This window comes from Rattus norvegicus, chromosome X (assembly GCF_036323735.1).
Source record: "Rattus norvegicus strain BN/NHsdMcwi chromosome X, GRCr8, whole genome shotgun sequence".
Taxonomy (NCBI): Eukaryota; Metazoa; Chordata; class Mammalia; order Rodentia; family Muridae; genus Rattus; species Rattus norvegicus.
In genome coordinates this window covers 45651422-45665444 of record NC_086039.1, presented here as the reverse complement: position 1 = coordinate 45665444, position 14023 = coordinate 45651422, and the positions used below count along the sequence as shown (strand labels likewise).

Genomic DNA, 14023 nt, shown 5'->3' with positions numbered 1-14023 from the left:
GTATGCACAGTCTCATTTCCTTAGGCTAAGTACATGAAGATGTTTAGCCAGAAGAGATCCCAGAAATGCCCACCCTGTTGAGTGGGGCCACCACTTCCAGCTACATGAGGACCATCTTTATACACACCACAGAGCTTTGGTCAGCATAGAGGACGGTGATACTCCGGTGCAATGGGTATTACTTACTTGAGGGGATCTTATTGTGAACAAGGAAAGTGGTCATCTCCACATTTCCTAGCTTAGGAAAGAGAACACTATGGATTTATTTTAGTAGGATGTTTGCCTTTATTAATATTATTTTTCTTTCTTTCTTTTTAAAATTTAATCTATTTATTTATTTTTACACTCCAGATTTTATTCCCTTCCCTGTCCACCACCCCCAACAATTCTACATTCCATACTTCTCGCCCCCCCCCAACCCCCATGTCTCCACAAGGATGTCCCTACCCCATCCACCTCACCCACCCCACCAGACCTCTAAACTTCCTGAGGCCTCCAGTCTCTTGAGGGTTAGATGCATCTTCTCTGACTGAACCCAGACCCAGGAGTCCTCTGCTGTATATATGTTGGGGGCCTCATCTCAGCTGGTGTATGCTGCCTGGTTGGTGGCCCAGTGTCTGAGAGATCTCAGAGGTCCATGTTACTTGAAACTACTGGTCCTCCTACAGGGTTACAGTTCTCCTTAAATATTAATATTATTTAAGTAGGAGAGTTGTAATATTCTAGCATCAAGAGCTACTTTAGTTTTTTGCTCACTGATTTTATTGTGGGGAAAATACATGTTCCATGTAATTGTTCTTTAGCCATTGTTAGTGTACAATGATACTATGACTACTTAAGCTTTGGGGACCCTTGCCCTTCTGTGCTATGCTCCTCCTAGCTGCAGATTTTCTCTTACGACTATCCTCATTTTCTCTCCTCATAGAGCCTTCAGACTGCTATTTGGAAAGGCAAACAACCAAGCCAGCCTGTTCCTCAGCACAGCACATTGCTCATGACTTCTAAGCAGCCACTTCTTCACCCAAATAGGAACCTTCATTAAACATTCTAACCTTGGTTGAAACAACTGATGTTGATAACTTAAATCACACATAACACAATAATGTCCTGCTCAAATACAGGCACACAATGCAAAAATGCTATGAGATGGTACATGAAAATATAGTATAAACATGGCTTAATATTTTCCTGTTTGTATAGTATTCAACAAGTTTGATATACTACAACCTCTACAATGAGATGTTTTTCTATGCTTTGTGTGTGTGTATGTGTGTGTATTTAATGGGGATGGGAGACTGCAAGAGAGAAAAGCAGATAAGAGGGGCCAGAGAGATGAATGGGACTGAGTTGCATGATGTGAAACTCATAAAACATTTTTAAAAAGACATCTGAAATTTTAATTTTTCCTTAAATATAAAATTGTCCTTCAGAAATATTATTCTGTATTACAACTCTACCATCAGGGAATGTAAGTTGTAGTTTTCTTGCCTTTATCAACTATACATATTTTAGTTATCACTTTATTATTAATAAGCATAATTATTTAATTTGATTTTAATGTAATTATTTATGTATCTTTCAACTTCCTAGAGTCCACATTATTTTCTTGAATTATCATACATCATTTAGCTTTCATTTTTTACATTCATGAGAGCTGCAGTTACATAACTTATAGTACCCATTTAAGAATCACATATTTGGGGTTGGGGATTTAGCTCGGTGGTAGAGCACTTGCCTAGCAAGCACCAAGCCCTGGGGTTTGGTTCTCAGCTCTGGGGGGGGGGGGGGAGAGAATCATGCTTTTATGGGGCCTTGGCTTTCCAAGTCCTTGCTTTGCTTTGCAGAAGGTGGTGTTGCTATTTGTTCTCTGTGTTGTTATTCCAGAGCTTCTCAGACAACCTAGGCTTTTAGGTCATTGTTATACTTATGATTTATTGTGGGAGTTTTAGTTACATTTATTTACTTATTATTCATTATTATTCATTTATTATACTTCTGACTATTGTGAGAGTCTCAATTACAACATGAGCTCCATGATTTCAGGTGTCTTTGTCTTCTTGATAGCTATATATTGAATGGTAAGTTTTCTATAAAAATTTATAAACTAAATTTCCCATTTCAAGATTATTTTTTATTAAAGGAAAATTATTTTTTAATCTAGCTAGTTAATGACCTGAATATCTTGGATGTTTTAAATTAATTAATGACATAATAAAAAATAAGAAATATATAGATTAATTTGATAGTGAAAAAGAATACATTTTATTATCCATATTTTTAGATCATGTGCCTGTTCTTTAAGACCAGGTATAGCGATTTATGTCCCTTGAGACAAAGAACAGGCCACTGTAGGAAAGCAAGTCCAGTTCCCTCTCCACAAAGGAGATCCATGTCTCCCCCATAGCTTAGTCAGTATCTCATATAGGAGGGACACGAAAAACAATGCTTTTTCTTATTTCTGCCCTTCCCCGTGAGTAGTTCTGCTGCCCAAACTGGTTTTATGTTGTTGCCACACTCCCTATCTACCTAGGTGCCTCCAAGTCAGCATTTCTGATAGTAATATTATATATTACCTTAGAGCACCCATCCTCTAGGCAAAAGTTATTGAATTAAGGAATTCCCTTTGCCCAATGGACTCCTGAACTGACCACCTGTGGGCTAAAGCCTGGGGGCAAGTTCCTCTTTGCCTTACGGGCCAGTGCCTGTCTGTAACAGACCCATGTGCTTTCTCTATCTAGCATAAATGTATGACGAGCACTAATAATGATGAATGGAAAATTTATAATACCCCTTTTAATGCCTGTTGAAATTCTGATTTTTAAAGTATATTACTTTGATGGCTATTCTTGGTTGTCAACTTGATTACATCTGGAGGTAACTAAATATAAGTGTCAGGTTTCACCTGTGAGACATTTTTCCTTTTTCTTCTTTCTTTATTTCTTTTCTTTTCTCTCTTTCTTTCTTTCTTTCTTTCTTTCTTTTTTTTGGTTTAAAGTAGTTTTTATTGCCCAGGATATTTTTCCTTGTGTCTTGCTTTTTTCCTTTTTTGGTTTTGTTTTCATTTTATAACTATAAATTCAAGCGTAGGGAAGCTTGTTTTTGTCCTGGGAAACAAAACAAAGTCTTTTATAAGCTTTTATAGTATTATTTTTAATAGTAATATTTTATAGTATTATTTGCAAACCTGATCTCATTTAGAAAGAGATGTAATTGCATGGCTAGAACACAGCTTCTAGCATGAATAATGCAGGTGTGACTAGTGGTACTAAGAGGAGACAATGCACTGTTGACAAGAATATAATCTGCTGGTGGCATTGCTCAAATAAAAAGCCCCTGCAAATTTCTAAACAACAGTAAACTCTGTTCCAAATCTCTAAAGTGTCTTACAGGCCCAAAAGGGAACAAGGTTAGTAAAATTCCCCAACAGAGTTTGAGTAAAATACTGGATTTGAGAGTTACTGTAGGGCTCGAAGTGAGTCTTAACTACCAGGAGACCCCCCCCCCCAAGTGAGACACGAGAACGGCATTCTATGTAAACACAAGAGATTCATTTTCCAGCTTCAGGGTTGACTTTCAATTAGCCCCTCGTGGTGAGTGAGTGGAAGGCAACCCTGAATGACTATTACAAACAGTTTTTATACTTTTTAGGGGTACGGGTTGCATCAGCAAGGTTACAGTTTAAACTTATTGGCTAAGCATATTGACCTTTGAATCTATTGGCTAGCAAGCATATGACATGCATTCGAACTCTACCTGGGACCAGAGGGTCCGGTGACTATCAGCCAGTACATTCTGCAGTTTCTCAAGAATGCCCCTGCTCCTCCCGAGAACTGTGGGTGGAGAATAGAACTTGGCCTAATCTTGACCTGAGGCAGTGGGTGAAAAGCTGGTGAAAACCCTTAGGGTCCTCATAACCCACCTACTTTCTACCAGGCCAAGCTTCCTAATAGCTTTTATGCTTCAGTAAGAACTAGGGTCCTTCATTACTAGAATGGGGTATGCAGAAATAGGGTCGTAGGTGGAAATTATGCTTATAGTAGGTCTCAAATTTGAACTAAAATATACCACTTCACAGGCCACACAAATTTCCAGGGGCTCTCATCTCCCTCAGTAGGTGCTGGCAGAATGTGTGCTCAGTTGTTTTCCAATATAGATGCCCAGCCCCAAAGCCAACACAAGATGCCCAGCCCCAAAGCCAACACATGAGAAAAGAAGAGAGACAAAATGAAGACCTTTAGGAATTCTGCAGAGAAAATGCCCCTCTTCTTCATGGCTCCACTCTCCCTCATGCTTAAAAACATGGCATGTTTAGGGTGTCTGAAATGGAACTCTTTGCATGGGATGTTTTCGGGTCTACTGGAGCAGTTTGATACCCAGTCTGCAATTTTCTTCAAAGCCTCAACTTCTTTTTCTCCTTCTCCTTCTTCTGACTGATAGCTCTGGTCCCTGCTGGTGTGCATCTCAACAGCAAACATTATCTGCCCCATCTTCTTGTGCTGAAGGGCTGTCACAGTGAGAACTCTCTCTTGAGCTGCTCTGTCCCAACTCGTGCCATGTATCCAGAAGGATCTTCTCCATGTCTTCACTGTGGATGGAAGCCGAGCAAGGAACGTGTGCTCCAGACCCCCATTCTTACTATTTTCATTATCATTGCCATTGCTGCTGTTCATTGGTAGCTCCTCCCAGCAACTGTTGAGACCACTGGGTAGTGGCAGGGGTTGCTCCCCTTCCTCACAGTTGTTGTCGTTGTTGTTGTCATTGTCGTTGTTGTTGTTGTTGTTGTTGTTGTTGTTCAGGGGCAGCAGCTTGACTAAGTGAGACATGGTCAGGAAACTGGAAGCAGCATGACTGCAGGACTGCAGTTTCTGGCTCTTGGGCAGCAACACCCAAGACATTTTTCTTAATTAAACCGTTTGAACTGGAAAGACCCACTGCTCATCTGGATCTTAGAGGTGTGAAGACAAATGTTTAATCCAGACCTTTCGAGGTGAGCAGGTTCCCCTTTAATCTGAGCCACACCTTCTGCTGGCAGCCTATATAAAAGACATGGAATAAGGCAGTTTGCTTTCTCTTTGCCTGCTTGCTCTCATTCTCACTAGCCAAGTCCATTCTTTCACTGGCGTTAGAGACTACTTCTTCAGGATTCTGGCATATATTGAAGACCAGCCAAGACATCTAGACTTGTGAATTGAACAACTACTAGTCTCTTGAAACTTCTGTTCATAGGCCACCATTGATGGATTAACACATCATTCTAGTAAAGTGTGTGTGTGTGTGTGTGTGTGTGTGTGTGTGTGTGTGTGTTCATTACATAAGTTTTGTAGAAACCCCTGACTGATACAACCACTTTCATATTTGTCAGATTATTGATGAATTTAAAAGAGCATTTTGTATACAGGGCTGTGTGCTACTAATATGGATGAACAGAAATAACAGCAATGAAATGAAGATTTAAAGATTTATATGTAAATAGAGATATGACTTGTCTCCATCAACCCTGCTGTCTGAGTGGTCCATGTAGTGTGCAATAGAGGAGATATGAAATGTCCTCTTTGTATTACAAGAGGTAATGGGATATTGCCCTTAAACAATTTTTGCTTGGTTAATATCTCTACCTTCATCTGCTGATCAAAGTGGGAAGTAATCCAACTTCCAGGTACCAGGCAACAAACCAACTTGCATAGGATGAAGGATGATTATGTTGACATATTTTCACTCCAGTAAGTAATTTATGAAGGGAAAATTGAGAGGTTTCATAAATATCCCAGACTGTCAGAGGACTGATTATCCTCATGCAGCAGTGTAGGAGAGCATCACTTTACTCATGATTTGCTTGGAGCCAGATTCTCAAGAAAAGGTTTAGAGCAGTGATCTCTTTGGAGTCAAATGACCCTTTCACAAGGGTTGCATATCAGACATTTACATTGTAATTCAGAAGAGGGATTCTAATCCCATTACAGATATTTGTAAGCTACCATGGGTTGTTGGGAATTGAACTCAGGACCTCTGAAAGAGCACATCAGTGCTCTTAACTGCTAAGCCATCTCTCAAACAACCCTTCACAGGGGTGGCATATCAGATATCCTGCATATCAGATATGTATATTATGATTCATAACAGTAGCAAAATTATAGTTATGAAGCAGCAATGAAATAATTTTATGGTTGGTGGTCACCATCACATGAGTAATTATATTTAAGTTTTATAATATACCTTCCACCTGGTCCTTTCTGCTGAGACAAACTGTTAGCTAGTCTGCTTCCTGGAAGATGCTATATCCTGAGGCATACCAGAGAATTTGCCTCACTCAGAACATTTGACATCATATCCTGAAGCATACCAGAATAACACTCAGAACATTTGATACCACATCCTGAGGCATCCTAGGAGATCTGCACCCAGAACACCACAGCTTGAAAGCATCCCAGGAGTTCCTCTGTACACATGGCAACTAGACAATTGATACCACAGACTGAAGACCTCGAAGAAGCTCTGTGGCATGCAAGGCAACTGACCCAAAAGAATGAAAGCCTCCTGGAGTTCTGTTGCAGACAAGGAATAAGAAACCACAGTTCATTGACCTCTCCACTGCCCCCACACCAACCCGGAGAACAGCTTCACACAGGATAACAGTTTGACTGCTCCTTTGAAGACCCAACAGTCTGAAGGCCTCCCAGGAGATCTGCTGCAGCCAGGGCAACAAATCAGTAGCTTCTCTGACCCTCTAAAGACCCTCCAGTTGGAAGGACCCACAGGAGGTCTGTTACAGCCAGGGGCCACAGGCCTACCAGGAAACCTGTTGCAACCCAGGTACAAAAGAGGCAGACTCTAGACAAAGTCACCCAGACCAAATGATCAAAGAAAACTTAAAATATAGAAAACTCCTATATTTCAGGAAATTCAGGACACAATGAAAAGACCAAATCCAAGAATAATTGGAATAAAGGAGAGCAAAGATTCCCAGATTAAAGGACCTGAAAATGTCTTCAACAAAAGCACAGAAGAAAAATTCCCCAACCTAAAGTAAGAGGTGGCCATAAAGGTACAAGAAACCTACAGAACACCAAACAAATGGACCAGAAAAGAAAATCCTCTCTTCACATAATAATCAAATCACTAAACACACAGAACAAAGAAAGAATATTAAAAGCTGCAAGGGAGGGGTTGGGAATTTAGCTCAGTGGTAGAGTGCTTGCCTAGCAAGCGCAAGGCCCTGGGTTCGGTCCTCAGCTCCGAAAAAAAGAAAAGAAAAAAAAGCTGCAAGGGAAAAGGGCCAAGGAAAATACAAAGGCAGACCTATAAGAATTACATCAGACTTCTCAACCGAGACTATGAAAGCCAGAAGAGCCTGGTCAGAGGTCACAAAGACTCTAAAAGAACACAAATGCCAACCCAGGCTACTATATCCAGCAAAATTCTCAATCAACATAGATGGAGAAGCCAAAATATTCTAGAACAAAACCAAATTCAAACAATATCTATCTACCAATTCAAACCCCATAGAAAACTCCAGTACAAGGAAGATACCTACACCAGAGTAAAGACAAGATATTAAGCATCTCACAATAAAGCCAAAAGGAGAAAACCACAAACACATAAAGCTGCCTTCAAAAAATATAATAGTAACCAAAAGTCATCTGTCTTTAATATCTTTCAATACTAATGAACTCAACTCACCTATAAAAAGACATCAGCTAACAGACTGGATATGCAAACAAGATCCATCATTTTGCTGCATACAAGAAACACACCCCAATAACAAAGACAGACACTATCTCAGAGTAAAAGGATGGAAAAAGGTCTACCAAGCAAATGGTCCCAAGAAAGAAGCTGGAGTTGCCATGATAATATTTAATAAAATAGACTTTCAACCAAAAGTTATCAAGCATGATTAGGAAGGACATTCCATATTCATCAAAGGGAAAATCTACCAAGAGAAAGTCTCATTCTGAACATCTATGCCCCAAATGCAAGGGCACCCACATTCATAAAAGAAACCTTACTAAATCTCAATATTGAACCACGTACAATAATAGTGGGAGACTTCAACACCCCATTCTCACCAATGGACAGGTCATTGAAACAGAAACTAAACAGAGACTCACTGAAGTTAATAGAGATTATGAACCAAATGGATTTAGCAGATATCTGCAGAACATTTCACCCTAAAACAAAAGAATACACCTTCTTTTCAGCACCTCATGGTACCTTCTCCAAAATCAACCATATAATTGGTCACAAATCAACCCTGAACCAATACAAGAAGATTGAAATAATACCATGGCCCAAGGCTAGTCTTCAATAACAGCAAAAGTAACAGAAAACCGACATACACATGGAAACAGAACAACTCTCTACTCAATGATAATTCGGTCAGGGTTGAAATAAAGAAAGAAATTAAAGACTTCCTGGAATTTAATGAAAATGTTGACACATCATACCCAAACTTATGGGACACAATAAAAGCAGTGCTAAGAGGAAAATTCATAGCACTAATTGCACTGGTAAAGAAACTGGAGATATCTTACACTAGCAACTTAACAGCACACCTGAGAGCTCTAGAACAAAAAGAAGCAAACTCACCCAAGAAGAGTAGATGGCAGGAAATAGTCAAACTCAGGACTGAAATCAACCAACCAACCAACCAAACAAACAAACAAAAACAAAACAAAGAGAACAATACAAAGAATCAGCAAAACCAAAAGCTGGTTCTTTGAGAGAATCAACGAGATAGATAAACCCCTATCCAAACTAACTAAAGGCCCAGAGGCAGTATTCAAATTAACAAAAATCAAAAATGAATAGAGAGACATAACAACAAAAACGGAGGAAATTAAAAAAAATCGTCAAATCCTACTACAAAAGCTGACACTCAACAAAATTGGAAAATCTAGATGAAATGGATGGTTTTCTGGACAAATACAACATACCAAAGTTAAATCGAGAGCAGGTAAACTTTCTAAACAGACCCACATCCCATAAGGAAATAGAAAAAGCCATTAAAAACCTCCCATCTTAAAAAAGTTCAGGGGGTTGGGGATTTAGCTCAGTGGTAGAGCACTTGCCTAGCAAGCGCAAGGCCCTGGGTTCGGTTCCCAGCTCCGGAAAAAAAAAAAAAGTTCAGGGCCAGATGGACTTACTTCAGAATTCTACCAGACCTTCAAAGAAGACCTGATACCAATATCCCTCAAACTATTCCATAAAATAGAAACAGAAGGAACACTACTTAATTCATTCTATGAAGCTACAATTACTCTGATACCAAGAACCCAACCAAAAAAAGAGAACTTCAGACCAAAAATACTCAATAAAATTCTTGCAAACTGAATCCAAGAACACATCAAAACTGTCATTCACCATAATTTAGTAGGCTTCATCCCAGGGATACAAGGGTGGTTCAATATATGAAAATCCAGTAACGTAATCCACCATATAAAAAAACTCAAAGAAAAATATCACATAATCATCTCCTTAGATGCAGAAAAAGCAATTGATAAAATACAACATCCCTTCATGTTAAAAGTATTGGAGAGATCAGGAATTCAAGAACCGTATCTAAGCATAATAAAAGCAATTTACTGCAAACCCACAGCCAATATCAAATTAAATGGAGAGACACTTGAAGCAACCCCACTAGAACTGGGGCCAAGGATGCCCACTCTCCCCATATCTATTCAATACAGTACTCCAAATGCTAGCCAGAAGAGTAAGACAACAAAAAGAGATCAAGGGGATACAAATTGGCAAAGAAGAATTAAAGGTATCACTATTTGCAGATGATATGATAGTATACATTAGCAACCCCAAAAATTCTACCAGAGAATTTCTCCAGCTGATAAACAACTATAGCAAAGTGGCCAGATATAAAATTAACTCAAATAAATCAGTAGCCTTCCTTTATAAAAATGATAAACTGGATGAGAAAGAAATTAAGGAAACAACTCCCTTCATGATAGCCACAGATAATATATCTTGGGTAACTCTAACCAAACAAGTGAAAAAATCTGTATGACAAGAACTTCAAGTCTCTCAAGAAAGAAATCAAAGAAGATCTCAGAAAATGGAGAGATCTCCCATACTCATGGATTGGCAGGATTAACATAGTAAAAATGGCCATTCTACCAAAGGCAATCTATAGATTCAATTCACTCTCCATCAAAATCCCAATGCAATTCTTCAAAGACATGGACAGAGAATTCTCAAATGCATCTGGAAATGCAAAAAACCCAGAATAGTGAAAACAATTTTAACAGTAAAAGAATGACTGGGGGGAATCACCATCCCTGACCTCAAGCAGTATTACAGAGCAATTGTGATAAAAACTGCATGGTATTTGTACAGAGACAGACAGCTTGATCAATGAAATAGAATTGAAGACCCAGAAATAAAACTACACACTTACGCACACCTGATTTTGACAAAGAAGCCAAAAGTATACAATGGAAAAAGGAAAGAATGTTGAATAACTGGCTGTCTGTATGTAGAAAAATGAAAATAGACCCATATTTGTCACCATGCACAAAGCTCAAGTTCAAGTGGATCAAGGACCTTAGCATAAAATCAGATACACTGAATCTAATAGAAGAGAAAGTGGGAAAGAGCCTTGAACTCATTGGCACAGGGTAAAATTTCCTAAACAGAACTCCAGTGGCTCAAGGGGAGGCCCTAAGGCCTGACACCATTATTGAGGCTATGAAGCACTCACAAAAAGGGACTTATCATGACTGCCCTCAAAAAGACCCAACAAGCAGCTGAAAGAGTCAGGTGCAGATATGTGCACCCAACCAAGGAACACGAGCTGCTGATCCCTCTGGTTGAATTAGGGAAAAGCTAGAGGAAGCTGAGGATGGTGACCCTGTAGGAGGGCCAGTAGTCTCAATTAACCTGGATCTCCAGGATCTCTCAGATACTGGATGACCAACCAGTCACCATACACCAACTGATCTGAGGCCCCCAATACAAATACAGCAGAGGACTTCTGGGTCTGGGTTCAATCAGAGAAGAAGCACCTAACATTCAGGAGACTGGAAGCCCCAGGGAGTATAGAGGTCTGGTGGGGTGGGTGGGGTGTGTAGGGTGTGTAGGGTGGGGACATTCTCATGGAGTCTGGGTGGGGTGCAGGGAGGAAGTATGGGATGTGGAACAGTTGGAGACTCGACCAGGAGGGGAATAAAATCTGGAGTATAAAAATAAATAAGGAGCTGAACTCCCAGAAGTGCGGACAATCCTGACATCTCAGGGGAGACCACCACTTCTGCCCACTTCTGACCACATCCCTGGCCCAAGAGGAAACTGCATAGTGGCCTCTGGATACAGGAATATAGGACCAGTCAGCGGCAGGAACCTGCTGATTTCTGCACCCGGAAATGAACTGAACCAGTCTGACAGCTCCCTGCACCCAAATCCCGTGGGGGAAAGAGCTGGACCCTCAGAAGTGCAGACACTCCTGAGAACTCAGAGGAGACAACTATTTTCTGCCCACATTCCTGACCCACAAGGAAAAGGCCTAGTGCTATCTGTACCCTCTGGGCACAGGGACAAAGGAGCAATCAGGGGCAGGACACTTCGGGTTTCTGCCTGAGCCAAGAGCTGAAAGCCAGTTGCCAGGAGTGCCTACACACCTGAGAGCAGAGGTAAGATCAACTTTTCTTCTCCAAGCGACCTGCCTGGTGACCTCAGGACACACAAAGGCAGAAGTCCTCTGAGATAGGACACTTCCAGTTTCTGGCCATGCCCGGAACTGAACTGAGCCAATTCCACAGTTCCCCACACCCAAACCCCATGCGGGAGAGAGCTGAACTTCCAGAAGTCCAGACAATCCTGAGACCTCAGGAGAGACTGCCACGTCTGCCCACTTCTGCCCACTTCTAATCACATTCCTGGCCCAAGAGGAAACTGCATAGTGCTTCTGGATACAGGAATATAGGACCAGTCAGCGGCAGGAACCTGCAGGATTCTGCATGCACCTGGAATTGAACCAAACCAGTCCGACAGCCCCCTGCACCAAAATCCTGTTGGGGAGAGAGCTGGACCCTCAGAAGTGCTGACAATCCTGAGAACTCAGAGGAAACCACTACCTTCTACCCACATTCTGGACCCAAGAGGAAATGGCTTAGTGCCATCTGTGCCCTCTGGGCACAGAGACCTAGAAGCAGTGAGGAGCAGAACCCTTCAAATTACTGCCTGCACCAAGAGCTGAAAGCCAGTTGCCAGGAGTGCCTACACACCTGAGAGCAGAGGTAAGACCAACTCTTCTGTGCTAAGCAACCCGACTGGAGGATCAGGTCACACAAACCCAGGATCTGGCTTAAAGAAAGCAGGTCTACAGGAGTGATGACACACAGGAATACAGGAGGGCCAAGCCACTGTCAGAGACAGCAAGACAAGCTAACACTAGAAACAACTTGATGGCAATAGGCAAGCCCAGGAAAATAAGCAACAGAAAACAAGACTACTTGGCATCATCAGAGCCCAGTTCTCATACCAAAGCAAATACTGGATATGCAAACACACCCAAAAAGCAAGAATTGAATTTAAAATCACATTTTCTGATGATGATGGAGGACTTTAAGAAGGACATAAATAACTCACTTAAATAAATACAGTACAACACAAGTAAACAAGTAGAAGAACTTAAAGAGAAAACACAAATATCCCTTAAAGAATCCCTTAAAGAATTACAGGAAAAACCAACCAAACAGGTGGAGGAACTGAACAAAACATTCAGAATTTAAAATGGAAAAAGAAACAATAAAGAAAGCACAAAGGGAGACAACCCTGGAGATAAAAACCTAGGAAAGAGATCAGGAGTCGTAGATGAAAGCATCACCAACAGAATACAAGAGATAGAAGAGAGAATCTCAGGGGCAGAAGATACCATAGAAAACATCGACACAACCATCAAAGATAATGTAAAATTCAAAAGTTCCTCACCCAAAACATCCAGGAAGTCCAGGACACAATGAGAAGATCAAACCTATGGATAATAGGTATAGAAGAGAGTGAAAACTCCCAACTTAAAGGGCCAGTAAATACCTTCAACAAAATTATAGAAGAAAACGTCCCTAACCTAAAGAAAGTGATGTCCATAAACATAAAAGAAGCCTACAGAACTCCAAATAGATTGGACCAGAAAAGAAATTCCTCCCGTCATATAATAGTCAAAACACCAAATGCACAAAACAAAGAATATTAAAAACAGTAAGGGGGAAGGGTCAAGTATCATATAAAGGCAGACCTATCAGAATTACACCAGATTTCTCACCAGAGAATATGATAGCCAGAAGATCCTGGGCAAAAGTCATACAGACCCTAAGAGAATACAAATGCCAACCCAGGATACTATATGCAGCAAAACTCTTAAATAACATAGGTGGAGAAACCAAGACAAAACCAAATTTACACAATATCTTTCTACAAATCCAGCCCTACAAAGGATAATAGACAGAAAACTCCAAAACAAGGAGGGAGACTACACCCTAGAAAAAGCAAGAAAGCAATCTCCTTGCAAAGACAACAAAAGAAGAGAAACACACAAACATAATTCCACCTTTAACAACAAAAATAACAGGAAGCAACAATCACTATTCCTTAATATCTCTTAACATCAATGGACTCAATTCCCCAATAAAAAGACATAGACTAACAGACTGAATACGTAAAGAGGACAGATATCTATAGAACATTTCATCCTAAACCACAAAATATACCTTCTCAGCACCTCATGGTACTTTCTCCAAAGTTGACCATATATTCGGTCACAAAACAGACCTCAACAGATAAAAGAATATTGAAATAATCCTATGCATCCTATCAGATCACCACTGACTAAGGCTGGTCTTCAGTAACAACAAAAACGACAGAAAGACCACATATACATGAAAGTTGAACTCTACTCAATGATAACTTGGTCAAAGAAGAAATAAAGAAAGAAATTAAAGACTTTTAGAATTTAATGAAAATGAAGGCACAACATACCCAGACTGATGGGACACAATGAAATCAGTGCTAAGAGGAAAACTCA

General features: G+C 40.3%; 1 pseudogene; it reads right to left on the bottom strand.

Moving 5' to 3' along the window:
- Positions 1 to 4107: 4107 nt before the first annotated feature.
- On the bottom strand, positions 4108 to 4685 carry Bnip3-ps3 (BCL2 interacting protein 3, pseudogene 3; annotated as a pseudogene).
- Positions 4686 to 14023: the final 9338 nt, after the last annotated feature.